Source organism: Hyaena hyaena, unplaced genomic scaffold, assembly GCF_003009895.1.
Source record: "Hyaena hyaena isolate Hyena2069 unplaced genomic scaffold, ASM300989v1 scaffold_12, whole genome shotgun sequence".
Classification (NCBI taxonomy): Eukaryota; Metazoa; Chordata; class Mammalia; order Carnivora; family Hyaenidae; genus Hyaena; species Hyaena hyaena.
The window spans coordinates 5995231-6011961 of NW_024080644.1; the positions used below are offsets into that span (position 1 = coordinate 5995231).

General features: G+C 39.9%; 1 pseudogene; it reads left to right on the forward strand.

Moving 5' to 3' along the window:
* The first annotated feature begins 14675 nt into the window (after window positions 1-14675).
* LOC120248070 lies at window positions 14676-15799 on the forward strand (annotated as a pseudogene).
* The last annotated feature ends 932 nt before the right edge of the window (window positions 15800-16731 follow it).

Genomic DNA, 16731 nt, shown 5'->3' on the forward strand with positions numbered 1-16731 from the left:
GAGTTGTTCCCATTTTTCCAGTGCTCTGAGGAAATAGCTTTCATTTTGACAGAAGCATTGAAATCAGGGGCTCCAGGGTGACTAGTTGGTTGAACATCTGACTTCATTTCAGCTCAGGACATGATCTTATTCTTGTGGGATCGAGTTCCCTGGTGGGCTCTGCAATGAGCAGGGAGCCTGCTTGGGATTCTCGCTCTCTCTCCCTCTGCCCCTTTCCCCCACTCATACTCTTTCTCTAAAATAAAAATAAATAAATAAATAATAATAAATAGTGAAATCATATATAAGAGGAGAAATGTTTCCTTCCCTCCAAAGGCTTCCATTATTTATTATATAAAAGAAAAAGAACAGAGGTATTTTTACCATGTTGCCTCCATGTGACAGTAAAATTGCACTTAAACTCAGTTCTCCCATGTTCAAGAAACTGAGATAATTAATTTTAATTAGTAATTCATCTAGAAATTAATTAGTGAACACACACTGCACATTTGATTTTTATAGAAACTAAAACTTTCAGTGAGATTTCAATCTAGGAGACACAATGAAAGGCAATTAAAGAGTAAGCCAAGATAGAAGCACAGGTGGGTTGTAAATTTTAAATAATAAATTCAATAGGTAGAGAAATGGAGCTTGTTTATTTTTTATTTTGTCACTAATCTGGTCATTCTCCAAGCTACATCTACTTCTTAGGTGGTAGAATACATACACTTACATGTATATATAAATATGCACACACATATATATACACAATATATACACACATATATACCATACATATACATACATACACACATTTATTGTACATATGTATATGTGTGTACATATGTATAACTCAAACTTATCTGCTTTCTGATTTAAATAATGCATTTTAAGGTACTGCTCCATGTGTCATTTAGATTAAACTATATCAGGGGCATCTCGGTGGCTCAGTTGGTTGAACATCTGATTTCAGCTTAGGTCCTGATCTTGTGGTTGTTGAGTTTGAGTCCTTCACTGGGATTGCTGCTGTCAGCACGGAGCCCACTTTAGATCCTCTGTCCTCCTCTCTCTCTGTCCCTCCCCAACTTGTGCACTCTCTCTCTCTGTCTCTCTTTCTCTCTCAAAAATAAACAAACATTTAGATTTATTTCAGTCTCTAAGCTTCCTCTGCCCCTTGCTCTACTCCTTAAAATGAATTCCTGGTTAAGTGTCTTCATTGAGGCACAGGGCATGGTCTTTAGAGCTGAGGCCCACTCTTTGCTCTTATATCCAGGCCAGTACCCTATAAGACAATAGCCCTGTAAAGGGAAGATGAGAGAAGACACTGAAATAAGGTCAAGGTTCAATTTTCACTAACTGCATTACCAGGGAGGATGAATGGAGAAGCACATTCTCTAAACTAGAACAAGGCAGATGTCCCCAAGGATGGTAGGAGCCTAATTCGAGGCTTCTAGGCTATAATGGTCAGAATAATAGGTCTCATTTCCCCAACACAAGAGAACCAAACTATGTACCAATCATAGTCCTCTCTTCTCCCTTCTCTTATCTTTTCCGTCTTTCAGATTTATTCAAAGATTTCACCTTCCAGTGTGCAATTCAGAAGAAAACAGCAAGAAACTAGAAGTGATTATTTGCATCCAAATATGTTTGGTTTCCCAAGAAACAGTGATGTGAACAGGGACAAATACAAGAAAAGCTCTGAATGTAGTACATGCCACAGAGGATAATATTTTATACACTTCACTTTTCAAAGCAGAATTGCAAATTGCATCTGAATCACTTGCTGATATGTGGGACTTGAAATTCAAAGCAGGAAAAGATTTGGCTTCTCTCAAGCATAATCTCGCTAAGTGTCCAATTTCTCTCACCAAATATCCCCCTTCTGGGTATTCCATATTTATTCAAGTGGCAGGCAACTCAACCTGACCTTCAGATTTAGGCCTCAGAAAACTCACATGATTAACATCAATATTCAGTTCACTTTGACCCAGGCTGAGGCTGTAGGAAATTGTCTTAAATACTAATGAGACGGATGCTGAAAGAAAAAATCTTAGCGTTCTAAAGCTCCAATGAAAGTAGATTATAATGGAAAAGTTGTAGTAAACACAAAGGTTAGGCATAGGTTAGGCATGGAAAGAGCTGGCTAAACTGTTAAAAGGATGGAACAGGTGAAGGTGAGATCAATTGTTCTCTTGTTGAGTATTTCAGAAAGTTGAAGTAAGACTATGTCAAAAGCCTAAGAGTTTACTCATCCGAATTTCCATTTACTTGGGGAAAAAATAAATAAATTTTCCTCCTTATAAAGTAATTAAATTTATATCGTGAGATACTACAGAAATCTGTTTATCTTAACCCAATATCCAAACATATATGGAAATTTTATGCTACATTATATCATAAGCAAAAAGAGTTCAAGCTACAAGTCATGTGCTGTGGTTAGCTATAGAAGTGACTCTACCCAAATCATTTTACCAGTGGGAGCTGGCTGCAGGGTGGTTATGTGAGAATGTGCCAGCTGTCACTGCAAATCTCTAGCAGAAGGGCTTCACTTCCTAATCTATGTGAATGGTGCTGCCAGTGGTGCAAATTTATTCCTGTATAGATGAAGAAATCAAGTTCCTGTGGGCTTCAGAAGGAAAATGAGAAAGCAGTCTGGAATCAAGAATTTGTTTCAAAAAAAATTTCTGGGCAAGGATTACCATTCTAAAGAGGTAGAACAATCCCCAGTGTGCAAGAGATCTGCTCATTACCTTGACAGTTTTCTCATGACTAGTCATTTTTTAAGTTTATTTTTAAGTTTATTTTGGGGACGCCTGGGTGGCTCAGTCAGTTAAGTGTCCAACTATAGATTTCTGCTCAGGTCAAGATCTAGGATTCATGAGATGGAGCCCAATGTCAGGCTCTGTACTGACAGCGCAGAGCCTGCGTGGGATTCTCTCTCTCCCTCTCTCTGCCCCTCCCCTGCTCACGTTCTTTCTCTCTCAAAATAAATATTTTAAAAAGGGTGTTTTTTTTTTTTTTTTGTAATCTCTGCACCCAACATGGGGTTTAAGCTCATAACTCTGAGATTAAGATCCACATGTTCTTCCAACTGAGCCAGCCACATGCCCCTCAACTTGTTTAATAATAAATGAAAAGTGATTCCAGACAGAGAGAATGTATGCAGATCTGTGCAGGTTTTACTTCAATGTCTTTCTTGGACATCAAACTTCTGTGGTGTTCCAAACCCCCCCTCCCATTTGGTCTATACTGTAAACCCAGTGCAGGTCTGGAAAATGGCTACCGGAGAAAGTTCAAGACTGCCAGGATAATTTACTGTTTGTTCCAGCTAAAACTTGGTGATAGGCAGATAGGCCTCTAAACCCTCTTTAACTGTAGTTACTTTAGAAAGTTTGCAATTATAAATTCTTTCTCTGCCCCTTTGAGATATAAGTCTTCTTGCACTCAGAACTATTTCCTCAAAGATGTGAGAGCCATCTCTTTGAAATGCACACAATCAAGGAAATGTCTCTTGTTCTTGATCTCAGTCCTTATGGGAGAGTAAAGTCCTAACTTCAGTGTGTGTACCACTGCCGCCATTCACCATGGTTTGAGAAGTTTGTTTCTCCTCTAGATAAGCACCAATTAGCAAGTCAAGATGCCCTATTCGCAAGGACCAACACCTTGGCTTCTCTAGATCTCTTATCTGACTTCATGAAAGGCAGACCTATAGACAATACTTCTAGTCAATCCACATATGTTAAAACCATTCAAGTCAGCAATTAAGATCACTCTAAATTTTACTAATTAACAAACCATCTGGTGCTGATAAGAGATAAAGATAGTTGAAGGGCACCGATGGAGCCTGAATTTCTGAATACAGACTCTGAAATGCTAGGTAACAAAGCCCAGTAGTATATACTCTTGGTTAGAAGACTCATGTGTTCATTTAATGTTTATTCATTTCTGAAAGACAGAGAGTGAGTGGGGGAGGGACAGAGAGAGAGGGAGACAGAATCTGAAGCAGGTTCCAGGCTCTGAGCTGTCAGCACAGAGCCTGACCTGGGGCTCAAACCCAGGAACCACGAGATCATGACCTAAGCTGAAGTTGGAGGCTTAACCGACTGAGCCACGTAGACACCCCTCAAATGCTCATTTAATGAGTTCTAAAGTATGGGCCGAAACTTCTCCCCTCTGCACAAACCATATTTTAAAGAAAATTACAGATAATATTAGAAAATTTCTGGGGCACCACAGAGTCCAAACTCCGTCCTTTTGGGTTTTTATGGAGGCTTCATTACATAGCCATGATTGATTAAATGATATCCCATTGGTAACTGATTCAACATCCAAGCCCTCTTCCCTCCCCTGAGGTCAGGGAGTTGAGACTGAGAATTCTAAACCTCTATTCCTGATTGGTTTCCCTGCCAACCAGCCCCCATCTTTGGGTGCTTTCCAAGTCACTCCATTAACATAAAATCACTTGTGTTGGAAAGGGGTTATGAATAACAGGTGTGCTGTTCTTTTTGCTCAAGAAATTCCAAGGGTTTGCAGAAGCCATGAGCCAGAAGCCTTGGACTGGATAAAGATAAGAAATATTTCTTATAAATCACAACATTACAACAGGAAAAAATTCTTTGAAGGAGAGCAGAATTTGCTCTACCCAAATATGTCTCTTTGATATAAGGGTTCTTTTAGGCTGATTATTTCTAAGAAACAGCAGACATAGAAAAAGCTCTGAAAAAAATGAGAAGTCAGTCTTTTGTAAGAGATATTTGCATTTATGAGGGAAATCTCCATTTGTAGGGGTGTCTTCCTCTCCCTACCAGGATGACTAAATCTCTGAAAACTAATCAATGAAGAAGGCAAAGATTTAAATCTATATAACAACCTTACTGTTGTTTACTGTGCTTTTCCTGGTGACCTCTCACAACTGGCCTCCCCTCCCTCCAACATCTTCTTTTTATCTTTAGTCGCAGATATTACTTAAAGTGGTGGCTTGGGCCATTTCTGGGAGTTACTCAGTTTTCCTAGGTATCTCCCATGTATACAAGAGGTATACATGCTATTAAACTTCTATTTGTTTTTTCCTATTAATCTGTCTTATTACAGGGGTGTCTCAGTGAAGAATCTAGAAGGATAGAGGGAAAATTATTTTTCCTGTCCACATCTTCAAAGATTCTGCTTGCCATTTAAAATAAAATCTTCCCCGGGAGGCCTGGGTGGCTCAGTCAGTTAAGCATACCACTCTTGATTTTGGTTCAGGTCATGATCTCACGGTTGGAGAGTCTGAGCCCTGAGTTCCAGCCCTGTGTCAGCCCTGTGAAGCCTGCTTGGGATTCTCTCTCTGCTCATCTTCCACTTGCAGGTGTGTGTGTGCACATGTGCACACACACATTCTATCATAAAACAAATAAATAAGTAAACAAACTTAAATTAAATAAATATAAAATCTTCGAGAAATTGGTCACATCAGATGTTATCTAGCTTGTGCCTAAAATGTCACAGCTAATGCAGAAATACCTCTTCCAGAATTTCAATATCCGTGTCTGCTCTTTATGCTGCAAAGAAAAATTTTAAGCATGTCCCTGCAGAGAACAGTGACAAAGTAGAGAAAACAGAGAACTTTCAGCCAAATTCTTGATGTTATACTCTGTTAAAAGATAAAAATTAAATATTTCTTTGTTAATATTTTATACTGACAAGCACAGAGTTCTTAGGAACTAAAACTGTCAACAGGGACCAAGTGGCCATTTTTGCATGTGAATTCTCAATAATTAAGTAGGAAAATGACAGGGTCTTAAACACACTAATTGCCCCATAGTCAGGGGGCAAATAGTTAAGAATTCTAACTCAATGAAATGAATCAGAAAGTAGGTTGGATACTGATGTGGAAAATGCTGGGGTTTGGAGCTGACAGCCAAGAAAGAATTCTTGAGATGTTTTTGGTGCAAAAAGGTGGTTTTATTAAAGCATAGGGACAGGAGCTGTGGGCTGAAAGAGCTGCACTGAGATTGTGAAGAGCAATTTATTACATACTCGGGAGTTGGGGAGGTAAGGCCAAGGAGAAGTTTCCAAAAGGTCTTTCATATACTAGAGAAACTCTTGGGATCCTGGTGGCCTAGTGATTGTCAAGCTAGGGTTGTTTTTCCCTCTAGCAAATCATTACCATTAAAACAGTTGGGAGTTCCTGAAGGAATGTTCTACTCTTCCTGCCTCAAGTATTTATCAGTGGGCTACAGATCATAAGGAAATTTACTTTTATCTGCATTTCTTTCTTTGTTCCCCATATCAGATACTTCTTTTTTTTTTAATTAATTTGTTTTGAGAGAGAGAGAGAGCGCACGCGAAAGCAAAAGAAGGGTAGGAATAGGGAGAGACAATCCCAAGCAGGCTCCTGGCTGTCAGCCCAGAGCCTGACTTGGGGCTTGAACTCATGAACCATGAGATCTTGGCAAGCCGAAACCATGAGTCAAACATTTAACTGACTGAACCACCCAGGTGCCCCTCAGCTACTTCTTTATAAAGTATTATGTTTTTTATTTTAATAGTTTATTTATTTTTGAGACAGAGAGAGAGACAGAGCATGAGCAAGGCAGGGGCAGAGAGAGAGGGAGACACCGAATCGGAAGCAGGCTCCAGGCTCTGAGCTGTCAGCACAGAGCCCGATGTGGGGCTCAAACCCACGAACTGTGAGATCATGACCTGAGCCGAAGCCAGATGCTCAACCCACTGAGCCACCCAGGCGCCCCTAAAGTACTATGCTAAAGACGGTATATTTGTTTTGGACTCTAAATTTTCTCTAATTATAACTTGCTCTACATTTTATCAAGACAGGTCTGGCTATAGTTGAGGATAGCCGGGGCTGATTTTCTAGCTCTTTTGAGGAAGCTGTGCTCATTATCTCACTGCCTCTACTACCTCCTTGCACAGATAATGAACCAGGAAAAAGCTCTAACTGGGTAAACCCAATGTTTCATCCAGTAAAAAGTAAAATGGCTGATGTGATGGTTATTTGACATCATGATCTCACACCCTGTCACCCCAGACTCGTCAGGCAGAGAAGCGGGTAATTTATTTCTCTCCTTCCTCCCCAAAGTTGCCCAATGTGTGACTCCATGTGGCACATCCCAGTTACATCTCTGAAGCCAGAAAAAGTCCTGGAAGGAAGTCCATAAAACAACTGGAAAATAAAATGATTCTATTGTAAAATTCTTCCTCTCTTCTTCCTTTTCTTGTTCTTACTGGTGCAGAATGAGAAATTAGTAGAAACGAAGGGCATGGACATTGCAAGTTTTGTAAGGGGTTCTGTGAGGGCTTGGGAGGCCACATGTATGAGTTAAGGTTCATCATTTTTCAATGGGTGCTCCTGAAAGCAGGTGCCAGCTGTCACACCCCATCTTCTGGCCCAACAAAGTTGAGAAGGTGTCCAATCAGGGCAAGTTCATTTGGAACAGTCTGTGCACATTCATTAATAACTGATGGCACAGCCACCTGTTGGGAAACAATTTTCCATGGACCTCCTGCATTTCTATATGCCCTTTTGATGGGAAAAAATTTCTGTGTCTGATCAAAGACTCCTCCTTCCAGGTTCGTCTTCCCACCCTGCTTGTCATGCACCAAATTACCACTAACGAGGAATGCGGAAGTAACAGACTATAAATTGTTCCCTCTGCTCCTGCTCCGGGCTCAGACCTCTGGAGAATGATCTCCTCTGATCCCACTGATATAAAATAAACCTCCTGCCTTCCAAGATCTCCGGGCACCACTTGGTTCTTCTGCCGAGTGATCCAGACCAGATTCTATAACGCTTTAAGTCAAGGCACTGAGAGCTTTTGCTCCAGACTCTCTTTTCAAGGATGTTTGTGTAAGCAAACAGCCTTGGCTGACAGAAGCAGTGTCTCACTCCTTGGTCAGAAGACAGATCTCTAGGACAATAAAGATATTATCTCCCTTGGGACAAAGGTTAGGCAGTTTTGTTGGAAGTTCCCTGTAAAGAATTTGCTTCTTAAGCTCACAGTTCCTTATTTGTGACATAAACCCACTCTGTTCACACTATCCACCGGGACTGCTCCATACCAATTCAAAGGAACATGAAGGACAACAGGAACATATGCAAATATGAAGCTCATGCCGCCTGCTGTCTTGTGAGCAATAAAGACCTTTGTCTCTGACCTTGGAGTATCGTACCTTCTGCCAGAATCCATTAAAATGTGACAGACTAACTTGTTAGCTTGGCAGTAGGATAAAAATCTCAGACCAGTGATAGTTATTGCCGAATATCTCCCCTGTGGTTGCTCTTCAAACTATAGTGCAAACTGTCTTTTAAAAACTATTTTAGGGGCACCCGGGTCGCTCAGTTGGTTAAGTGCCCACCTTCAGCTCAGGTCATGATCTCACAATTCATGAGTTGGAGCCCACATTGGGCTCTCTGCTGTCAATGCAGAGCCTTCTTGGGATCCTATGTCTCCTTCTCTCTCTGCCTCTCCACTTCTTGCACTATCTCTCAAAAAATAATAAATAAGGGATGTCTGGGTGGCTCAGTCAGTTAAGCGAAAGACTCTTGATTTTGACTCAGGTCAGTATCTCTCAGTTGGTGAGTTTGAGCCCTGCATCGGGTTCTGTGCTGCCAGTGTGGATCCTGTTTGAGATTCTCTCTCTCTCCCTCTCTCTCTGTCCCTCCCTGACCCACTCTCTCTCTCTCAAAATAAACTTAAAAAGAAAAAATAATAATTAAAAAATAAATATGAGTGAATAAATAAATAAATACATTTTAAAAAAGGCTTCAGGGAGGGGCACCGAGTTCCTTAGTTGGTAGAGCTTGTGATTTTTGATCTCTGGGTTGCAAGTTCGAGCTTCACACTGGGTGTAGAGATTATTTAAAAAAACAAAATCTTAATAAAAAAATATTTCAGGGATATATGGCACTGGTGAAAACACCAGAGTCAACTTTTCTCAATCCTTCACACTGAAACAGGTATGATTAGGGCTCTGGCTGTTCAGAAAGTCTTTAATTTACCTAGATGTGTTGTTCTTCCTGCCAGCATCTTTACCACATTATCCATGATATAACCATGAAATTTCATTAAAATTTTTGATGAAAGTAACTTAAAATATATCTATACATTCTCTTTGATTTGTCAGTCCTTAACACTAAGCATAAAGTTTTTGGAATGATTATATTTTATAATCTAACGCCGTTTCCTAATGTCCCCTTTTAAACTATTGGGGTACCTGAATTTAATTTTCTCATGGTCATATACACACAGGATTGTAATTGTATTTTAAGTAGGTAGTTTCAATTATATACACATGTGTTTCCTTACTTTCTTGTTCCTGGGGTGGGTGGGTGTGTGTGTGTGTGTGTGTGTGTGTGTGTGAGACAAAAGGGACTTGAAACTTTAACAGTTTAGGTAGGAAAATAATGTACCAGAGACATTAAAGAGGGAGACCAAAAGTAGATTCTCTTTGTAACTGACTAGGCTGTTTCAATGATCTTGATCAAGATATTTAATCTCTTAGGTCCTCTATCTGCTCATTTGAATGAGTTATATTATTTTAAGGGCAACTTGAAATTTCATGAAACTATATCATTTTTTGTTGCTAAGTACTATAACTGATAAATTCAGAATTTTTCAGAAACAAAGTATCAATTTCTGATATTTAAAATCTTCCCATAGGCAATGGATATATAATGAAGAAGTTATCCCAAAGGGAGACTTTGAAAAGTGTCAATAAATTCATCTACGACAAAGGATTTCACTAGATTCATCACAGATATTAGATGCTAATCTTCAGGTACTTTCATGCATTGCCCTATTATCTCTAATAGCTGATAGAAGGTATTTCTTTGGTGATGAGATAGTTCCTTTAAGATTGGGACACTCTATCACTGATTAAAATAGATAACTTATAATTTGCACCAGAAACTAAGTATTTTTACAGATTAAAAAAAAAAAAGCTGAATGTAACTTAAGATTTTATTTTTAAGTAATCTCTGCACCCAACATGGGGCTTGAATTTACAACCCTGAAATCAAGAGTCACATGCTTTACTGACTGAGCCAACCAGGGGCCCTCAGCTTGTTTAATAATAAATGAAAAATTATTCCAGACAGAGGGGGGGAATGCAGATCTGTGCAGGTTTTACATTAATGTCTTTTTCTAACACCAATCTTCTGTGATGTTCCAAATTTCCCCTCCCAGTTGGTCTATACTGCAAGGCCAGAGTTGTGTCATCTAACAAGACCTCATACTTTAGACTCATCTTTATGTCCGTATGAATTGATACATACATGTATGTGTAAACACAAACACACATACAACACACACACACACGTACAAATAAATTTGATCCTAACAATCTAACTCTTATAAAGTTTTTTTTTTAAGATTTTATTTTTAAGTAATCTCTACACTCAACATGGGGTTCAAGCTGACAACCACGAGATCAAGCATCGCATGCTCTATCGACTGAGCCAGCCAGGCACCTCCCCCCACTACAAAGTTCTTAATGTCCTGGTTCACTGACTACCAAAATTATTTTCTGTGAGGTTATATTGATAGCCTCAAGTCATTTTATTTTTCTGTTATTCATTTGTAGTAGTTATCAGTGATATTTCCACGGTCAGTGATGTGAAAATGTTGGGGTCCAGGAGAGAATGGTCAAGAAAGAATTCTTGAGATGTCTTCAGTGCAATAAGGTGTTTTTATTAAAGCACAGGGACAGGACCCATGGGCAGGAAGAGCTGCACTGGGTTGTGAGGGGTGACTGGTTATATACTTTCCAGTTGGGAAGGGGTAGGGAGAGTATAAGTCTCTACGGAATCTGGAAGCCAGGTTTCTAGGACCCTGGGGGCTAGCTGCTGTTAGAATAAGGTCACTTACTACTCTCTAGTAAAACCTTAGTCATGAGACCCTTCAGATGTATATCAGTGGGCCATGTGCTTGGAGGATAATTGCTAACACATATCTTGGGGGTAGAGATAAAGGAAGTTTTTAAAGGAATTTTTATATATTAGAGACCCTACAGGGACACCTGGGCAGCTCAGTTGGTTAAATGTCTGACTTTTGATTTTGGTTCAGGTCATGATTTCATGGTTCATGAAATCGAGCCCTGCATCAGACTCTGCACTGTCAGCATGGAGCCTGCTTGTGATTCTCTCTCCCCCTCTCTGCTCCTCCTCCACTCACACACACACACACACACACACACACACACACACACACACACACATTCTCTCTCTCTCTCAATCTCTCAAAAATAAATAAATAAACATTCAAAAAACTTAAAGGAGACTTACAGGACCTGGAGATCCAGCTAATGTTAAGCTAAGATTGCCTTTGCCATAAGCAAAGTATTAATCTTGAGGCAGTTGAGTTTCTAGAGGAAGGTCACTCTGCTTGTCTCATGGGCTGTAAGTTTTAAGGAGATTTAATTTTTTTTTTTTTTGTCTTTGTTCCCCACATCAGTCAGTATTCATTTCTACTTCATTTGGTTAGAGCCTTTCTATTTTCCATTAAGGAACTATTCATCACTGGACTGTATGTAATCATGCTATCTTTGTTTTCTCTGGCATCCCTCCATTCTACCCTTCCTGTTAAAAAGAACTGCAAATCTACAAATTTCATTATTAACACACAATTACAAAAAAGAAGAGTGTCTAAGGTATGAACCAAAAATCAGTTATTATTTGCTGGGAGCCGCACGGGCCTCGCTGGATGACAGTCACAGCGAGGAAATGGCAGCGCTTGCACAGCTCCTGCCATGAGAAACGAAAACTGGTATCTCCTGCTACTACTGGCTCATGTTGGAAGTGAGGCTGCTGGTATTGACCAGGCCTCACAATATTCCAGACCAGACCGATATTCCCCACACAGATTGCTCATAAGGAAAAGCATATTCCTGCCTTTTACAAAGAGATTTCAGATGAAAACATTGTGGATGATTGTTGAAAGGCCATGCAGAGCCAAGACTTACATAATAAAGGGGGCTTGAGTCTGGCCCTGAGACAAAGAGCCTAATTTAGAGTTAAGGGCAGATATCCATCCCCACTCATGTGTTTCTGCCTGGAGCATTTTCTGGCCTTGAATATGCTGATTACTCCCTGTGAAGGAACCTATTGAGGAACTTCTTCTTTTGTGATTATGGGAGCAGAGGTGTTTCCTGAAAGACCTGTTTGACCCCTGCTCACAGAGAAATAACTTCACCCCTTTATGCTGAAAACTTTGTCTTGTATGCTAAAGATACCTTCTTCCCCATAGGATAAACATCTAAATCCCCTACCTCAATCACTATTGATAAAGGTTATGCATGAGTTTTCTACAAATCTATGTTCTGGGAAATTCTTACATATCAAAGAAGTTTGTTATCAGAAATCAGTGTCTAAGGCAAATGCCACCTCTGTACCATCCCCCAAACACTTAATGATAAAATAAAGTTGAGCCGCAGTCAGAGCGGAGATGCCTGCCTGGTGACCAGAAAGACTCTCGGGCCTCTCACCCCTCCCTCGCTGACACCGTCCATCCTTCAGGGACCCCCGGACCCCGGCCGGAGCTGGTCTCCGACAATTATGTCAGCACAAGATATGATAGGATCCAATTTCCATTCTAATACATTTGAATTAATGTATTTTGCTTTTATTACTTTTTTTTTCTTTTTTGGTAGAGAGAGAGAGAGAGTGAGAGAGTGAGCTGGAGAGAAGGGCAAAAGGAGAAAGAGGGAATCCCAAGCAGGCTCCATGCTCAGGACAGAACCCGACATGGGCTCAATCCTGATATCATGACCTGAGCCAGTATCAGGAGTCGGGCGCTCAACCAACTGAGCAACCTGGCACCTCTTGTTTTTATTATCACTTTAAAATATTTTAATAGTATGTGAAAATTTATAACTCAAACATTTCTAGAATTCCTAACACAAAATACAAAATCCAGGCAGCAAAGCACTGATATTACTCTTTTCTTATTCTTCTAATTGCGTTTCAGGATGAAAACATTTCCTTCTTAAAATAATGCCTAGCAGGTAAAAAAAAAAAAAGGGGGGGGGCACACTAATGTTCACAATTGCAAATGTGATTTTGCCAAAAAGGAATGCAATTTGATTTGGGTGACATTTATAAATTTGACTTTCTTGTTTAATTTTTCTGTAGGGCACTTGTGTTTTGCTTCATGGTATGGATCATCACAACCTAGATAATTTTATAGTTGAAATCAAGGCGTAAATGGATTAAAGATCAATGCAATGTAAAAAAGCAAGTCCGCTGGCAAAATGATGTATAAACAGGGAAAAATGTTAGCTTTATAAGAAATATTTCAAGGTGAAAACTAGCCTCTATATGATAACTTCTGAACAAACACTAAAAATGGAAAATTGTTTTTTTCTTCATAAATAATTTTCCAGTGGGAATATTTTACCTTAACAATGAGTTAGGAAGTCTGAATTATAGTCTTGTTTAATTGCTAATTTACATATTACCTTGTAGGGGCTATTAACTTTTGCATTTAAATTTCTATTGAAGGAAAGCCAAATTTGTCCACAAGATAGGTCTCTTTGGCATAAGAATTATTTTAGGCTGGTTATTTTTAAGAAATAGCAGACACCGAATGAGCTCTAAAAACTGAGTACACGGACATCTGGCTGGTTCAGTCAGTAGAGCATGTAGCTCTTGATCTCAGGGTCACAAGTTCAAGTTCATGTTGGACTTAGAGCTAACTTAAGAAAAAATTTTTTTAAAAAAAGTAGAAATTACCCTTAAGTAAGAGACATCTACATTTATAATTCTCTCTCTCTCTCTGTACCAAGATACTAAATCTCTAGAAACTTATTAGTGGAGAAGACAGGGACTTAAATCTGCATGACAACCATACCCATGTTTATTGTGTTTGCCTGATAACCTCTCATTACTTCCCTCCCTGCAACATCTTTTGTCTTTAGCTGGAGATGTTATTTAAGGCAGTGGCTTGGGCCATCTCTTGGAGTTACTCAGTATTTCTAGGTCTCTCCCATATACACAGGAGGTATACATATCATTAAACTTTGTTTGTCTCTTGTTAGTCTGTCTTTTATTACAGCGTGTCTCAGCCAAGAACCTAGAGAGGTAAGGGAAAAATTATTTTTCCTCCCCTACACCCTATTTACAAAACAAAACAAAACAAAACAAAACGGGTGCCTGGGTGGCTCAGTCGGTTAAACATCTGACTTCCGGCTCAGATCATGATCTCACGGTTCGTGGGTTCCAGCCCCACATCAGGCTCTGTGCTGACAGCTACCTTGGAGCCTGGAGCCTGTTTCAGATACTGTGTCTCCCTTTCTCTCTGACCTTCCCCTGCCCACACTGTCTCTCTCTCTCAGAAATAAATAAAAAGCATTAAAAAAACAAAAAAGAAGAAGAAAAATGGAATCAGACCAACATTTACAACGAATCTAGAAAGGGCTGAGTTTTAGATAGGTTTCCTCTCTTAATTCTTTCTTTATTTATTTTTTTAATTTCTGAGAGAGAAAGAGAGAGACAGCGTGAACAGGGGAGGGTCAGAAAGAGAGGGAGACACAGAATCTAAAACAGGCTCCAGGCTCTGAGCTATCTGTCAGCACAGAGCCCTACGCAGGGCTGGAACCCATGAACCGTGAGATCATGACCTGAGCCGAAGTCGGATGCTTAACCGACTGAGCCACTCAGGCATCCCTCCTCTCTTAATTCTTTCAATAATACCAATAGGAATATGTTGTATCTCCATTTTACAGACAAGAAACATGAGTTTGAAATATGTAAATTAGTCCATATTAATATAGCTATTAAGAAATCCAGGTAGGGGCACCTAGGTGGCTAAGTCAGTTGAGCAACTGACTCGTGATTTCAACTTAGGTCTTGATCTCATAGTTTGTGGTTTTGATCCTCTCTCTCCCTCTCTCTCTCCCTTGCTTATGTTCTCTGTCTCTGTCTCTCTCTCTCTCTCAAAATAAATAAATAAACTTAAAAAAGAATCCAGTTGGGGTGCCTGGGTGGCTCAACTTGTTACACATCCAACTTTTGGTTTTAGCTCAAATCATGATCTCACAGTTTGTGAGTTTGAGCCCTGAGTTGGGCTCTGTGCTGACTGTAGGGAGCCTACTTGGGATTCTCTCTCTCTTCCTCTCCCCTCATTCTTTCTCTTTCTCAAAATAAAGAAATAAACTTAATTAAAATATCCAGTTAGAGTCCAAACTGAGGATTTTCTAGCTCTATGATAGATGCTTACCATTCTGCTACTGCATATGTATAGATACAGCTACTTAGAAGACGTGAAAGACGTGTACTGTGGATTAAAGCAAATACTATTATCACTGCTTGAAATATATTACAAACTGGGAAGGAGTCTATCTCAAAAATTATATTAGCTTTCCTCTGCTGCTGCTAAGGTGCTCAGTCTTTCTGAGCAAGGAGGCTAAGGCCATGTTGAGGTGAGCCCCTCACTTTGTCTGGCCATTAGCACCATACCAGGCAGCATCTGCTCAGCACTCACCTGCACTGTGGCCTCCATGTTGGAGCTTGCCTGCATCTACTCGGCTGAGTAGACGAGGAGGTGACTTTCATGGAGGATAATATCATTGCCCTCATTAAAGCAGCAGGTGTAAACGTTGAACCTTTCTGGCAGGGCTTGTTTGCAAAGGTCTGACCAACGTCAGCATCTGGAGCCTCATCTGCAAGGCAGAGGCTGGTGGACCTGCCCCAGCAGCTGGTGTTGCGCCAGCAGGAGGTTCTGCTTCTTCTACCACTGCCTCCCTAGCTGAGGAGAAGAAAGTGGAAGCAAAGAAAGAAGAATCGGAAGAGTCTGATGATGACATGGGCTTTGGTCTTTTTGACTAAATCCTTTCTGTAACCTGTTCAATAAAAAGATCAACTCTTAAAAAAAAAAAAAAGATTACTGTTGGGGTGCCTGGGTGGCTCAATCGGTTGAGGGTCTGACTTCAGCTCAGGTCATGAGCTCACCACTTGTGAGTTCGAGCCCCACATTGGGCTCTATGCTGACAGCTTGGAATCTGCTTTCAATTCTGTGTTTCTCTCTCTCTCTCTCTCTCTGTCTCTCTCTCTCTCTCTCTCTCCTTCCTCTGCTCTAGTGCTCCCTCTCTTTCTCTCTCATTAAAAAAATTATATAAAAAAGATTACTGTTTAATAGACACTAGATGATAAGACATATTATTTCACCAGTATTAAAGAGATGGAATTTAATTAAATAGAACACAAGCATATAATGGAGAATAAAAGGAAATATTCATCTTTTGGAATATCTGACATTAATGAATACTAAACATTTTTGTCATAACAGGGGATAAAATCACCAATATCAGAAATTAAAAAAAGAGACATCAGTACAAACCTTGAAGACATTAAAAACACCTAAAATGATATTACAAATAGCTTTTCAACAATATATGTGGGAATTTAGGTTAAATTTTAAAAGTCATGAACACCAATTACCAAAAGTGATGAAAGAAGACATAGAAGGGGTACCCAGGTGACTCAGTTGGTTAATTAAGCCTCTGACTCTTGATCTTGGCTCAGGTCATTATCTTGAGGTTTATGAGACCAAGCCCTGTATACGGCTCTGCACTGACACCCGTGGGGACTGCTTGGGATTCTCTCTCTCTCTCTCTCTCTCTCTCTCTCTAATAAGTAAATTAAAAAAAAAAAAAAAACATTAGGGGCACCTGGGTGGTTCAGTGGGTTAAGTGTCTGACTTCAGCTCAGGTCATGGTTTCACAGTTTGTGAGGTCGAGCTCTGCATCAGGCTCATTGCT